We start from the raw sequence: 15,702 nt of genomic DNA on the forward strand, positions 1-15,702 counted from the left end.
TTATCATAATATTTTCTATCAAGATAGTGTGGGAGAATAACAGTTACAACCAGCAGAACGTTGTAAACAGCAAAAGAAAATCTATTGCCATTTCTTCTCCAAAGACTTCATTGACATGTGTGCTGAAGCTGGGTATGAAAATTTTCTGAAAGACCATTTCTCTGAAGAGGCTTCCAAGAGGCCCTTAGGCCATGATACAGCTGTAAATAGTAACATAACTTGGCTCAGAAAAAAAAAAAAAAAAAGTTTTAAAAAGAAAAAAGAAGCCCAGATTCCTCTGACAGGATACCCCTCTCTAAAGAGTTCCAAAGGTTTTCCCTGCCCTCGTTACATCGCTGCTCTTTGAGGCCGTTAAGACTGTCACAACTATGAATGCTGCATTACAGTTTAAGCAGATAGACCTGTGCACTTGGCCTGGGGTCAGACACGGCTGGCTTTGAATACCCAGAGCAGACCATTCATAGCTGTCTGACCTTAGCTTCCCGAGTCTGTCTCCTGTTCTGCACACTAGAGTTAATAGTTCCTCTATTACAGCTTTAATAAGGATTAAAGAGCAAAATTCATGTAAAAGCGCCTGACACCTATTAAAATATTCACATAATAACCATACATTAACTTCCTTCCCTTTTATAACAGCAGATACATTTTCCGTCTTCATTTATTTCTTTCAATAATTTTCAAATTAAAATGTGAAGCAGACAAAGAAAAAAGCAAAGCAATGGTACAAGCTATACAATAGCATACAGTAGGCACTCAAAATACGCTTACCTAAGTTTTTTGTTTTGGGTTTTTTTTTTTTTTTTTTTGCTTTTTAGGGCCGCACCTTTGGCATATGGAAGCTCCCAGGCTAGGGGTCCAATCAGAGCTGCATCTGCCGGCCTACACCACAGCCACAGCCATGTAGGATCCGAGCCCATGACTGCGACCTACTGCAGCTCATGGCAATGCTGGATCCCTGACCCACTGAGTGAGGCCAGGGATTGAACCTGCATCCTCATGGATACTAGTCAGATTCATTTCCGCTGCACCACAAAGGGAACTCCCAGGCTTACCTAAGTTAAACTTATACCATTTACTAGTTTAAATAATGGCATGATTAGCAAATTATTAATAAATAAACATCTTTATCATAGGGGAAAGCAACCATGTTTCTCTTAGAGTGTCCAAAAGAAAAGAAGCTGAGCAGAGACCCAAATGTCAATTTTCTCTTATGACAAAGGGACAATACAAAAGAGCTAAATAATTGAATGAGGGAGAGTGGCAAAGAGAAAATGATGGGAGAAGAAATAAATCCAAGAAATGCTATGCTCTTTGAACATTAAACTAGTTTTCACTGCTTTGCAGTATTTGGTTGGTTCTTTTGAATTGCACATGGAAATTCTTTGCAGGCAAATATCTGTATATCACATATCTGTGTTCATGTTCTCTTCCCATTTTAGTGACTGTTCCTAAGTATTACACAAACGCTACATCCCACCCATGGATTATTATAAAGCCTTTACAAGTGCCAATTATGATGACTGTAGCAGTCACCCAATGCTGATGGGTGAATTCATAATCAGAACACAAAAAAATACAAGCTATGAATACAACTACAGAACATACATACACACAAGGACAAAATGAGAAAGAAATGCAGAGAAACAGAAAATAGTAGTGTGAGGAAAGTAAGGTTATGAATGATTTATTCCTGTATTTTCTGAACTTCTTGGAATATTCTTATAACCTTCTTATAAAAAGTAATAAAACTGCTTTTACATAGTTGTAATTAAGCGTGTCTTCCTATTTTATTTTTCCCATTCAACATCAATTCCTATACGCTTTTTTATACATTTGATAGAGCTGACATTTGTCATTTATACATTTACACATTTACCATCCATGGTTATGTTTGCCTTCTTCATTTAAGCTTGTCAAGACTTTATCCTCCTGGCATACTTAAGAGGGCTTTGCTTTGGAACCACACTCTTTTTTTCTTTTTTCTTTCTTTTTTTTTTTTTTTTCCTTTTGGGGCCACACCTGCAGCATATGGAGGTTACCAGGCTAGGGGTCTAATTGGAGCTATAGCTGCCAGCCTACACCACAGCCACAGCAACGCAGGATCCGAGCCTCCTCTGTGACCTACACCACAGCTACTGCAATGCCAGATCCTTAACCCAGTGGGCGAGGCCTGCAACCTCATGGTTACCAGTCATATTCGTTTCCACTGTGCCACAATGGGAACTCTGGGACCACACTCTTATATGTGGATTAAAAGTTACCCCTCATTTCTGTTCTGCCCCACAGGCTGGAAACAAGAAATCTATCTGCAAAAAGAGAAAGTTTAAAATAATGTTTTAAGGCTGTCTAAGGAAACAATCCCATTGACAGAATTTAGTTTGGATTTTTTTCCTCCAAAAAAGTGAATGTGTGTGTGTGTGTGTAAAATAAAGAAATTTATTCCAGTGAGGTCTTTCACTATAATTTTCAAAATTGTTTTCCTCTTACAAAGTGATGCAATATTTGATGAGTAAATAACAGGGAATGAAAAAGTTCACTTTAGGGCAACTGTACTAGACAGAATGTGAATCCCATGTTCTCTTTCATGGCATTTTAGGCTCAAGGATATTGCTCCCTTTTCTTTGATAAACTTCTTGAGAGAATGCTGACAATGACAAAACTGCCTTCGCCGAGGGCTAGGAGAAGAACGTATTACTTAATATTTTCAGGATAAAAATAGAGGTTTGACTTATACCGAATAGTTTTAGGATCTTAGAATGAGAATATAAAATAAACACTTTGATTTTTACAAAACAATTAATATTGAAATTGAAAATAATTAATACTGAAATTGAAATCGAAATTCAGTATAAGATTGAAAAGTACAGTTTCATCTCTAATCAATCTTAACCCCATAGTCTCACGTAGAAGAGAATGTTAAATAATACACATTTAATTTATTTGGCTTCTCTTTTCTCAAGAACACAACCAATCAAGAACACAGCAACAAAGGCTGGTAAATGGCCAAAGGCTACATTTCAAAGTCCAGTCTGTTTTTAACTGCGTCTTCTACACTAAAAAGTTTGGTTTTATGAGATTCATGCCCACCAATGATAAGCTATAATCAAAGCTATAATCACAGTGAGGGAGAAAAGCTGTCACACACAAATCTGTAAGCAAGTGTGAGGTCATTGTTAAGAGTCTAATGGCGGAGTTCCCGTCATGGCTCAGTGGTTAACAAATCTGACTAGGAACCATGAGGTTGCAGGTTCGATCCCTGGCCTTGCTCAGTGGGTTAAGGATGCAGCGTTGCCGTGAGCCGTGGTGTAGGTTGCAGATGAGGCTCGGATCCCACATTGCTGTGGCTCTGGTGTAGGCCAGTGGCTATAGCTCCGATTAGACCCCTTGCCTGGGAACCCCCATATGCCATGGGAGTGGCCCTGGAAATGGCAAAAAAAAAAAAAGTAAAAAGTCTAATGGCAGTAGGAGAGACCAAAAATGAAAAGAGAAAAAGACAAAAAAAGAAAAGAGCCAGGAAATTCAGCAGCTTGGAGTCATTTGGTGTAGAGGGAAATGCATCAACATGTCTTAGTCCAGAGTTTCCCAACTGCTGGACAGGGTTACAGGTAGGATAGGGATCTGTATTAGTCAGCTCAGGCTGCATAACAAAATAATAAATGTCAGGCTTAAACAGCAGACATTTATTTCTCATAGTTCTGGAGACTAGAAGACCAAGAGCAAGGTTCTGACAAGTCTGGTTTCTGGTGAGCGCATTCTTCCTGGCCTGTAGATGACCACCTTCTTGCTGTGTCCTCACATGGCCTTTCCTTGGCAGGTGTAGGGAGTAGTGGGGGTGGTGTTTGGCCAGTGGAAAGAGATATGGGGAGCTCTCTAATGCTTCTTCTTATAAGGACAATAATCCTATTAGAAAGGGCCCCACATTTATGACTTCACTGAACCTTAATTAATTCCTTAGGTGCCGTATCTCCAAATGGCTAATAGCGACACTGGTGGTCAGGGCTTCCACATACGAATTTGAAAGGGACACAAACATTCCATCCACAACAGGTTCCCTCAGTTGGCCAGTGCCCAGGCCAGGAACAGACTCACGGTTTACCCCAAGGTGGCTAAGAAATATCATGATTTTTGACGTCTGGCTCCATGAAAAGGAGGAAGCACTGTTTAATGGACCCTGCATGCAACACTGCACTATCAACCATTATGGTAATAAATCTCAATGACCCCTTAGAGTGAAGAAAAAAAAAATCACGATAATAATCAATGCTTAAATAACATTCACTATGTGCTGTACCTGCTCTTAGTGTTTCTTTACACACATTAACTCAATTAATACTCACGACAGCCCTCTGATATATGAAGTATTATAACACCAGGGGTCAAGAGACAGTCCTTTGTCACCAAATTGCCTGAGTCCCCACCTCAGCTTCTGCACTTTATTTTTTTATTTTTTGTCTTTTTGCTATTTCTTTGGGCCGCTCCCGCGGCATATGGAGGTTCCCAGGCTAGGGGTCGAATCGGAACTGTAGCTACCGGCCTACACCAGAGCCACAGCAACGCGGGATCCGAGCCGCGTCTGCAACCTACACCACAGCTCACGGCAACGCCGGATCGTTAACCCACTGAGCAAGGGCAGGGACCGAACCCGCAGCCTCATGGTTCCTAGTCGGATTCGTTAATCACTGCGCCACAATGGGAACTTCTTTTTTTTTTCTCTCTTTTTTTTTTTTTTTTGTAGCTTCTGCACTTTAAGCTCTGTAACCTTGGTCAAGGTACCAAGTCTCTCTGAATCTCAGGTTCCTTTTCTATAAAATGGGGATGGACAAAAAAGTGTACAATTCCCAAAAGATCTGAAAACCAAACATTTTCCATATGTTACTATTCATTTTGTGGCTATACCCAAACACTCATAGTTTTTATTTATATTTCTTAGTGGACTATTTTTATGACAGCGTGATTTGTAATTAGTGAATCACAGGGTACCCCCCCATCACCCCACCACCCCAACCCTGTTGGAGGGTTACAAATATATGCTCTACAAACCATAACAAAACACCTGGTTCTAAGGATTTCTGAAAAGAGTTCTGACTCGCAGTTGTTGTAAGAATCTACCAAGTTAACTAACAACACTTAGAAGAGTGCCTGGCACATGTGGTAAATGATAAACAAGTATTAACTGGTATTGTTGTTACTGCCATTCTCTAGATAAGGAAACAGAGGCAGAGAGAGATTAAACAGTCTGTCCAAGCCACAGTTGGCATGTGGCACAGCCGAAAGTGAACCCAGACAGCCTGGTGCCAAAGACTGTGGTCTTAAGCACTGCATTGTACCATCTCCACAAGTTATATACATTTCATTTGTGGTTCAATCATGTTCAGTGTGCCATGTTTGAGAAGGCAACAGCCTTATAAAATGTTTTTAGAAATCCTGTCCAGCTCAGTTTCAAGGGAATCCAGCTCCATCAATCAGAACAATCCAAGGGCAAGCCCTGGAGCACAGAGGGCTACGGCCATGTCAGTACTACCAGATCTGCACCTCCCTGGCCTAGCTCACTGAACTGGGAGGCCCCACCCAATCCAAAGGAACCAACCAAAGGCTGAACCAGACTCTGAGACTCTACACATTTAGAACTGGGAATGGGGATTGAGTCAGGCCAGAGCTGGGAGGTGCTGTGAGCCAGGCGGGGGAGCCATTCTCTGCCATGAAGTACATGGAGGAGCCAAGAGCCAGAAGAGGAAGGAAGCAGTTCCATGGAAACCAGTGGTTCTCAACCAGGAAAAATCTGGCCCCCCCATGAGGACATCTGGCAATGTCTAGAGAGATTTTGCCATCACAGTCAGAGTGCTTCTTTTTTTTTTTTTTTTTGTCTTTTTAGGGCTGCACCTACAACATATGGAAGTTCCCAGACTAGGAGTCAAATCAGAGCTGCAGTCGCCAGCCTACACCACAGCAATGCTGGATATGAGCCACACCTGTGACCTACACCACAGCTCATGGCAACGTCGGATCTTTAACCCACTGAGCAGGGCCAGGGATCGAACCTGTGTCTTCATGGATACTAGTCAGGTTCGTTATGGCTGAGCTACGACGGGAACTCCTGCACAGTGTTTCCCTGCAGAAAGGACAGTGGTCTGACTACAACAGCAGGTGTACGCTTGGGAAATTAAAGAAATAAACTGAAGTGGAAACAGTTTCAAAAGAATCATCAGTCTACACACCTATAATACAGGCTTGCACATCAGTGACTGTCCTGGGCCTAATTCATCCTTTGAATGGATTAAAGAAGAAAAGTACCTTGGGAATGTATACTCCTTGGCAACCCATTCCTAGAAACATGGCCTTATCAGTTAAAAACAAAAACGCAACAAGCAGCATTTTCCCCATATGTGCAGTACACTAAAGCAGAGGCAGGAATCTCTGACATTCGTGGCAATCAGCCAAAAGAGTTTTTAATCAATAAGCTCCTGGTCTCCTCATTCTCTTCTCTGGGTAAGATGGGGGGTTGGTGGGCAGCAAGCTGACGAAGGAGGGTCTGAGGGTGTATGGAAGAGCCCCATACGGCTTACTTATTTTTTTAAAAATAATTAAAAAAGAAAGAAAAAGTCCACCAAGACAGAGAAATGGCCTTCCCCTTCCCCTCAGTCATAAAAGCATCATTAAATCTTTCTGGAGGAATTCCATCGTGGCTCAGTGGTTAACGAATCCAACGAGGAACCATGTGGTTTCGAGTTCGATCCCTGGCCTCGCTCAGTGGGTTAAGGATCCGGCGTTGCCATGAGCTGTGGTGTAGGTCGCAGATGTGGCTCAGATCTGGTGTTGCTGTGGCTCTGGCGTAGGTCGGTGGCTACAGCTCTGATTAGACCCCTAGCCTGGGAACCTCCATATGCTTTGGTAGAAGCCCTAGAAAAGGCAAAAAGAAAAAGAAAAAAAAATATTTCTGGGGAAGAAAAAACAAAGAAGAGAGTCAAATACACATGCCCATTATGTGACTGTGACCTGTAATAGAAAAATGCCTAGAAACAAAAAGAGAAAAGGAAATGAATACTTTTAAAACTGAGGCCTCCTTAATGCCTTGTCTCTCTTTTTCCTCCCCTGCTTTTGAACATGGATGATGTGCCTCCCTGAGGAAAAGTTACTTTTGTAGTCAGCAGGTCAAAGGTCTTAGATCCCAAAATAGTCAGTACACAATGTTCCAGAGAGAGGTGTGTGGCTTCCTGGTACTGAATGAACCCCTGCAGGTCAAAAAGACACTGAAGGATGAAATCTGAAGCTGTAGGCTGAACACATACCCTTTCACTGCCAACGGTTGGTGCTTCAGAGGTCCATGGACAGCCACCAGGGACTCTTTTCACACCCGGTGGGGAAGGAGGCTGGGTGCTCTGTGGGATCTGTACAAAGGGTCAGATTCCTCTGAGTGGGCTCGACCATCCCGTTCCTCTAACGGGAAATAACATCTGACCAACTAGTTGGGTGTTTAAAGGAAATGCCCAGGATGGTGCGATGAAAGGACTCCTCAACATTTTAATTCCATAGATGAATATCACCGTCATTACGGCAGCCACTACTTTGTGAACATTTGCCTGTGGGCCAGGTACTGTGCTCAGGGGGTCAGACACGTGAAATAGAGTCATTCAGAAGGGGATCTGGGTACCTGCTCTTCAGCATCGGTGCAGCTTGGCATCATGGTACCACAATTTGGTCCAGCAGAATTTCAAGTTCCTTTCTGAATTAATGCCATGCCTATACAACGTATTAATAAGGGCTTGGGGGTGAAACCCTTCACCTCCAAACTGGCAAGCTGTGGGAGGGATTCAGTGAGGCTTTGAATGCAAGCTGGCTTTCATTTGTTGGGTCATTGCAAAGCCTGTGTCTGGGATAACGGCAGCAGCAACACACCAACAACAGTGATGGTCCTCCCCCCCACCAAAAGGATGCCTTAGAAATCTAAAGAGGTTCCTTTTTCCGAGTTGTATGGAGGATTTTCATAGGATCACCTCCCTCTTGTAGAAGAAGTTAGAAGCAAGGATGACTAGGATGCAGAGAGCTCATGGTGAACTCAGATACAAACTATACCCAGTAATACCAAGAGCTGTACCTTATTAGGATAAGTAGATAAGTAGAAGCTTTGCTATGACAAGAGTCAAAATGAAAACTGACCTGACTAGGGAGTGGCTTACATCCCTCAGCACAAGCTATAGTATGGCCTCTTGGAAAAAAGACTTGTGAGAGGACAGAAAAAGTGATTGAACTTTTTTTTTTTTTTTTTTTTTTTGGCTTTTTAGGGCCATACACAGCCACAGCAATGTGGGATCCAAACCAAATCTGTGAACTACACCACAGGTCAAAGCAATGCCAGATCCCCAACCCGCTGAGCAAGGCCAAGGATCAAACCTACATCCTCATGTGTACTAGTCGGATTTACTTCCGCTGTGCCACAATGGGAGCGCCTGAACTTTTTACTTTTAAGTAATCACCTCTAGAAAATGTGGGTATATTATAACGGCATTGTATCATGAAAAAGCCTTTGAAATTACTCTTGGTATTGTTTTCCAGTCAAGTCATTTAAATAAGGAAGCCAGGCTCACCTTTTTGTAAACACAATATTTTGAACCTAAAAGTACCGCCTATTTTAATAATCAATAACACACATTAGACTTGGTTCCCAATGACTTCTGATGTTTCCAAAAATTATATTCACCTTCTTGGAGATTGACCATAATAGCGGATATTCAAAAGAACAAGCTAAACATTTAAAGTGGTTTCAAAAAATGAGGCTTTAAAATATCACAAACTATGATAGCTTGAACTTAAAAATTCTTAAGGCTTTTAAGAGGATAATACCATTTGGATATATAGTTCATACTATATTTTTAAATATTTTATTACATATGTTCATACCTGTGAATATACAATAAGATCAGTTATTTCAGATATGATGGAAAAAAGGTGTAAAAGTTATTGTTGACTCATCCCTAAAGATATCAGTCCAATGTCCTTCTATGTTCTGTCTGCGGAGTTAGGCTGTGCAGCCCTCCCAGCAAGTAGATACATTCACCAACCTAGAAGTCCTCTGAATCTCTCATTCAAGGGTTTTTATAGGGCTCAATCTCTAGCCCCAGTTCTCTCCTCTCCCAGAAGATTAGTGAGCACACAGAGCTGAATATTCCAACTCTCTAATCACTTCTGGTCTTTCTGGAGACCAGCCCTACCTCAAGGCCATTAAGGGGGCTCTGCCCTAAATTACTTCATTAGCATAAACTCAGGTGAGCTCCAGGTGCTCCATAAGAGTAATGAAAGATACTCCAATCACTCAGGAAAACCCAAGGGTTTTCAGAGTGCCTTGCTGGTAGCGGGGACAAAGGCCAAACATACTTTTTATTATACTTAAGAGTGCGTTCCCATTAAAGTTTCAAGTGAACAATGAGACACCAATATCAAATGCTTTCACTGACATGTGGAATCTGAAAAAAGGACAGATGGAACTTCTTTGCAGAACAGATGCTGACTCACAGACATTGAAAAACTTATGGTCTCCAGAGGAGACAGTTTGGGGGGTGGGGGGATGTGCCTGGGCTGTGGGATGGAAATCCTGTGAAATCAGATTGTTATGATCATTATACAACTACAGATGTGATAAATTCTTTTGAGTAATAAAAAAAAAATGAAAAAAAAATAAAGTTTCAAGTGAGATACTGAGATAAAATTAATGTGACATTCTATTGTGATGGGCCAGATGACCATCTTCAGAATTTACAACCCCCCCAAAAAAAAATATCATTTTATAGTTCTTGGGCTCCTCATCCAGCTTGGAAAATACAAAAGGACTGGGAGAGTGGAGATTGAAAAGAGGACTTTAAAAAAGAAAAAATAAATAAAAAAGAAAAAAAAAAAGACAGTTTCTTCAGAGATGGAGGATACCCCCACTCCAAGCTTAGGGGGAAAAAAGGGTGTCAAACAAACCACTGGTGGGCCTAGTTGGGACTCTGCATTTGAAAACACAGTAGAGGGGGATCTGACTGCAGGTCCAAGGGGTCAGAAGAGAGGCTGGCAAATGGCTTTGATCTTGTCATAAAGGTGAGTTGCAATCTTCCTGGGGAATCGTAACTGCACGCCCCTCCCCTGGAGTGATTTCAGAGACCGCAGGCAAGTTTCCCACAGGCCAGTTACAGACTTTGCAGTTGAAGGAGCTGCCTGGAGTTATTATCCTCCTGCTCAAGAGGGCATCCTGGCCAGGGACATGGTTCTCTAAGGAACAGCAAGGGTCCGTAAGCCCCAAAGACAGGTGCAAGGGAGTTGCAACCAGCCAGAGGGGAAATACTGCCTGCTTCACAGAGGCTGTGCCTAGAAGGGATGAGCCAAAAAATAGAATAAAAATGAAATTATCTCCGAGATAAAGAGAGTACATACCAAGTATGGCTGCTACCTGGTCTTTTCATCTCCTCTCCCATTGAGTATGGCCCATTTTTCTTTTCTTTTCTTTTCTTTTCTTTTTTTTTTTTTTACAGCAAGCTAGGGGAGAAGGAACATTAGGCTGGAAAAGAAGGAAGGATTACACCTCCCTCTCCTGCTACAAACAGCCAACTTTATAGTGGCACTGCCTGGGGCAGAGGTAAGAACTGACATTACATTAAATTCTACACCTTTATTCTTTGCCTGAGTTAGATATTCCAGTTTCTGAATTGAGACTGCGACTTGAAGTGACGAGGAATAAACAGAGTGGGACCTGTCCAAATGTTCATGCAGAGATAGGGGAGGGCTGTCCCCCACTGAATGAGTTTTAAAGAGAAAATGGAGATTTAAAAAAAAAAAAAAACAACAACTTGCCATTTTATTACATCCTGCAAGTGATGCCTGCTACCATATCATATACACAAGAGGAAATCCATCACTGAGACCTATAAAAATTTTACGGAACTCATCTCTGCAGGCGATACCAATTGAAGTACAAATAGAGTCAAGAAAAGTTTAGACCAATTCACAGATAGTATCAAAAAAGATTACCAAGAGGAAGGTGGATTATTTGCAAGACACTGTCACACTTTGGACCTAACATGACATCCATGTCCTCCTCCCGGCTTCATTGTTTATGGTGTCACACAAACAAATAAAAGATCAATTTAATGTTTTAAAGCTGCAGCATGTCTTAATTGATTCTAACCATTATATACCAAGATGGAACAATCTATCATGACTATTGCTTCACTGACCAAGGCATTTTAAATAAGACTCTATAAAGATGATGATAAATGTATATAGATTATCCACTAAAGGTTATTATTGATCCTCCTTTGAAGTTATCCTTTATCTTGACCTGAGACATGAGAGTTTAGGCACAAGGATGGGAACAGTCCCACCATGCCCAAAAGAACTTGTAAAAACTAACTATAAATAATTTATTGTAGTACGTCTGCACTACTTAGCCATGGTTGAGTATCCATAAAATGAAATAAGAAGAATAACTTATATTTTCTGCATAGTATAATGGGCTTGCAATTCATAAGTATTACTGTATTTAAGCCTCAGACAAACTCGTGGGAAAAACAGAGACGGTAATGGTCATCTCTTGTTTCTGTTTTTGCTTTTTTTCTGCCCAGCACCCAGGCCATATTGGTTAGGCTGCAGCATCTTGGTTTTCCTGAGATGCTGCAGCCTAAACAATAGGCATCTTACCCATTCTCAGGTCATGTGCTTTGTTAGAGATACAAGGAGTCATTCAGAGATTTACAAACCAAACCAGACCAATGAGAGTCAGCCTTGCAGCATTTCTGGAACAAATGGGAAGAAAAGCCTTCTTTGGATGGGATTCTCAAGTCATAGAATAGAGCAGCTGGTGGCTCTCCACTGGGAGAGATCCCACCTAAAATGAACTAAACCCAGGAAAGAGAAGGAGTGAGAGATAGAGAAATACATATTTCTGAAATTGTGTAAACATCTGAATCAGCTATAACTAAATTCCATCCCTGGAGCTCTCTGTTCAGTGAAAAACTGAATTCACTTTTTGCTTTTAGTGAAGACGAATTTGATTTCTGTCACTTGCACCCAAGCTTCTGACTCATTTTTTGAAATACTGTTATTCTTGTCTCACAAATATGGTTTGGAGCTTATGTGATGGTCTAAGATCATGCAGCAATGTGTGACTAGGCCAAGATGCAAACTCAAAGCTGTCAAATTTCCCATCTGTACTTCTTTTTAATTCTTCAGTTTGGTTCCCCATCTCATAGAGTTATACTATCAACGTTTTATAGGCCTAAACAAACACATTTTTATCTCATTTTTGCACAAACACTAAAATAATCAGATGAGCCAACAGCCATATCAGAAGCAGGAGAATCAGGAGAGTTTGTAACATAAAGCAGATAAATAAAGGGTTCTCACTAAAGCAATTTCATCAGAGCAGACTAGTACCACATCCATCTTCAGTTCCTCTAATGCTTACAAGTCCTAGAGGCCTAGGAAATTGAAGCTTTGTGAGCCCTGGAACACAGTAAAAATAAAGATAAACCAAGCACTCATATTGGCTCCATTCCTCTTGGTAAACTAATTCAAGCATCCACAGAGGAGTTTTTCCTCTTGGAGAACTCTAATACAGTGATGTTCAGTATCAAATTTTTCAATTATCTAATACCAAAGTCTGCCCGGGTTATTAAATAACGCAAATGTTTTAACTCCAGCAAAGAAATCAACCAGTGAAAAAAATCAAAGATGTAAAGCTAGTTCATTAACAAAAATATATGTCCTATCTCATACTGTTGATAGGAGTATTAATTGGTTCAATTTTTTACAGTGATATTTTGAAATAGCTATCAAAAGTTTAAATGAACTTAACTTCTGACCCAATACTCCTGCATTATTTAGGAATCTGTCATATGGTAACACTCCCCTAAATGCTCAGATGTTTGTGCAAGGGTGCATTAGCATTATTTATAACTGCAAACACACTGGAATAAGTTTCTATTAGCAGGGAATCAACTGGATAAACTGTGGATAAACATTCAGATTCTCATTTATTATAGGTCGAACACATATGTTTATCTCTGGTCTCTCCTAAAACACCACTCACGGTAAAGGAATAAAAAGAAAGAAGCCACACAGATAAAAAGAACAGGAGAGAAGATGATAGCAGATAAGAGATGTGAACCAAATACTGGAAGCTTGGAAGTAAATGAACAGATGGCAGACGACTTGGCAAAACAGAGAACACTGAAACCTAAGCCAACAGGGAAGGAATACAGTAAAGAGTGAGCCAACTGCAGAGTCATAGAAAGACACAGGGATGAAAAAACAGAGGGTTTCTAGAGGCAGTGAATGTGGTTAAAAATAGGACTGATGGAAAATCTTTAAACTTTCTCTCCCATGCCAAGACCATTAGCCTCCTCATCTCCACTGGTAGAAAAAAAATGGTGTTTACTCTTGGCAGTGCTACACGCTATGCTACTGGGAACAGCAGCTACGGCTAGGGGTGGAGGGGGAAGGTGAGATGCCCTACGAAAACCATGTGAACAGTGACTACCCCATCCCCAAAACTGGCCTCATGTGACTCCCAGAACACTAGCGGCCAGGCTTCTAACCTCAGGGCAAAAAACTGAGATAAATCTTTGGAGAAACTGACCAAACTGAGAGAAAAGATACTAACACTTGGGTGATGCAGGAATTACATTCAACAAAACTGCTGGGTCCAGAGCTCCTCATTCACAACGCCAATTCACAGATTCTTCCATCCAATCAGCTTTCATTATTATTTTAAAATTATTTCTATTTTTTTCCATCCAATCGGCTTTTTAGTGTCTCATTCTCAAATGAGTGTAGACAACCAAAGATCACCAGATAATTAAAAGCCTCTCATCTAAAAGCTAGGATAGAGGGAATCAGGAGGGGCTAGGGAAAAGAACTCAGAGGAAATAAGGACAATGACACTTCAGGGCATGAAAGAGAAGGACAAGGTTGGGAAAGAAAGTTTTGTAAAAACTTCAGTTAAAAGCTTCAGAAGACATAAAGAAAAGATAGCACACAAGTGAAACAAGAAATGGAGGCTATAAAAAAGAAACATTCAGGAACTAAATAAGAACTCTTGGAATTAAAAATATGATAGCAGAAATTTAAAATTTAATGGAAGGCATCCCAAGAGAAAAGGAGACATAAACTGTTATGTGCCATGTCTCAGAAGTGGACTGGACTCCAAAGCTGCTGCTGTGGCCACAAAACCAGCTTTTTTTGTGCACTTCCCTAGGGTGGGAGCATGCAGGACTGTGGTGCTCAAACTGGACACTCTTTCTAAGTCACTGAGGACTCCAAATGCTTTTGGTTTATATGTGTTATATCTATAGATATCATATTAAAAAGGGAAAATGAGAAACATTAAAAAAATAATAATAATAGGAGTTCCCGTGGTGGTGCAGTGGTTAGCGAATCGGACTAGGAACCATGAGGTTGCGGGTTCGATCCCTGCCCTTGCTGAGTGGGTTAACGATCTGGCGTTGCCGTGAGCTGTGGTATAGGTCACAGACGCGGCTGGGATCCTGCATTGCTGTGGCTCTGGTGTAGGCCGGTGGCTGCAGCTCCGATTGGACCCCTAGCCTGGGAACCTCCATATGCCATGGGAGCGGCCCAAGAAATAGCAAAAAAAGACAAAAATAATAATAATAATAATAATAAAATTTAATGGAAGGATTGGAAGATAAAATTAAAGAAATACCCCAGAAAGTAGACAAAAGACACAGAGACATAGAATATTAGAGAGAAAGAATAAGAAAATTATTGCATTGGTTCAGGATATCAAACATTCAAATAATAGGTGTCTCAAAAACAGAGGAAATACATGATGAAAAAAATACCAAGGAGTTCTCCTAGGCCACAGCAGGTTAAGGTCTGGCATTGTCACTGCAGCAGTTTGGGTGGCTGCTGTGGCAAGGCTTTGATCCCTGGCCTGGGAACTTCCACATGCCAAGGGCACAGACCAAAAAGAAGAAAAAAAAAAAAAAGAAACACCAAAAAACATGTCCCACATTTAAATGTCCAACAAAATTAATGTAAACTTCTACAATCTCATACCATTTACAAAAATCAATTTCAGGTATACTATACAACAAAATATGAAAGACAAAACTATTAAGCTTTAAGAAGATAATATCTTGATGAATGGGAGGAAGGGAAAGAATTCTAAAAAGAGCTCCAAGAGCCCTGATCGTAAAGGGGAAGAGCCCCGATATATTTGACTAAATTAAAATTAGTAACTTATGCTCATCAAAAGATATGGCTAAAAGAGTAAAAAGACAAGCCAGAAAGTGGAAGAATATATCTGCAACATACATAACCTACAAAGCATTCCTATCGAGAATGTAAAAAAAAAAAAAACCCTATTAATCAATATGATCCAATAGAAAAAGGACTTGGCTAGGCCATCCACCCAAATGGAAATCCAATGAATACATGAAAAGATACTCAACTTTTTTGCTATCAGAGATACACAACTTAAAAACACAATGAAAGAAGTGTAAGCCCTAAAGTAAGCTATGAACTTTAGTTAATCATAACCATAATTATAATGTATCAATACTGGCTCATCAATTGTATCAAATAAACCACATCAATGCGAGATGTTAACAGGGGGAACCTTGGGGGGGTCAGAGAAAGAGTACATGGAAATGCTATACATTCTCCACAATTTTTTTGTAAAGCTAAAATTGTTCTAAGATACAAAGTCTAGGA

General features: G+C 40.6%; 1 protein-coding gene across 6 annotated transcripts in view; it reads right to left on the reverse strand.

Moving 5' to 3' along the window:
* The window catches only part of SLC16A12 (solute carrier family 16 member 12), a 94,374-nt gene that overhangs the window by 43,904 nt on the left and 34,768 nt on the right, over positions 1-15,702 (reverse strand). Inside the window, exon 1 of one of the 6 annotated variants that reach the window (XM_021073519.1) lies at positions 10,405-10,422. The exons of the other annotated variants lie outside the window; for them this stretch is intronic. The gene's annotated coding sequence lies outside the window, so the exon portion shown is untranslated. Of the gene's footprint in view, positions 1-10,404; positions 10,423-15,702 lie in introns of those variants that run through there. 6 annotated transcript variants of the gene reach the window in all.

Source organism: Sus scrofa, chromosome 14 (genome assembly GCF_000003025.6).
Source record: "Sus scrofa isolate TJ Tabasco breed Duroc chromosome 14, Sscrofa11.1, whole genome shotgun sequence".
NCBI classification, from domain to species: Eukaryota; Metazoa; Chordata; class Mammalia; order Artiodactyla; family Suidae; genus Sus; species Sus scrofa.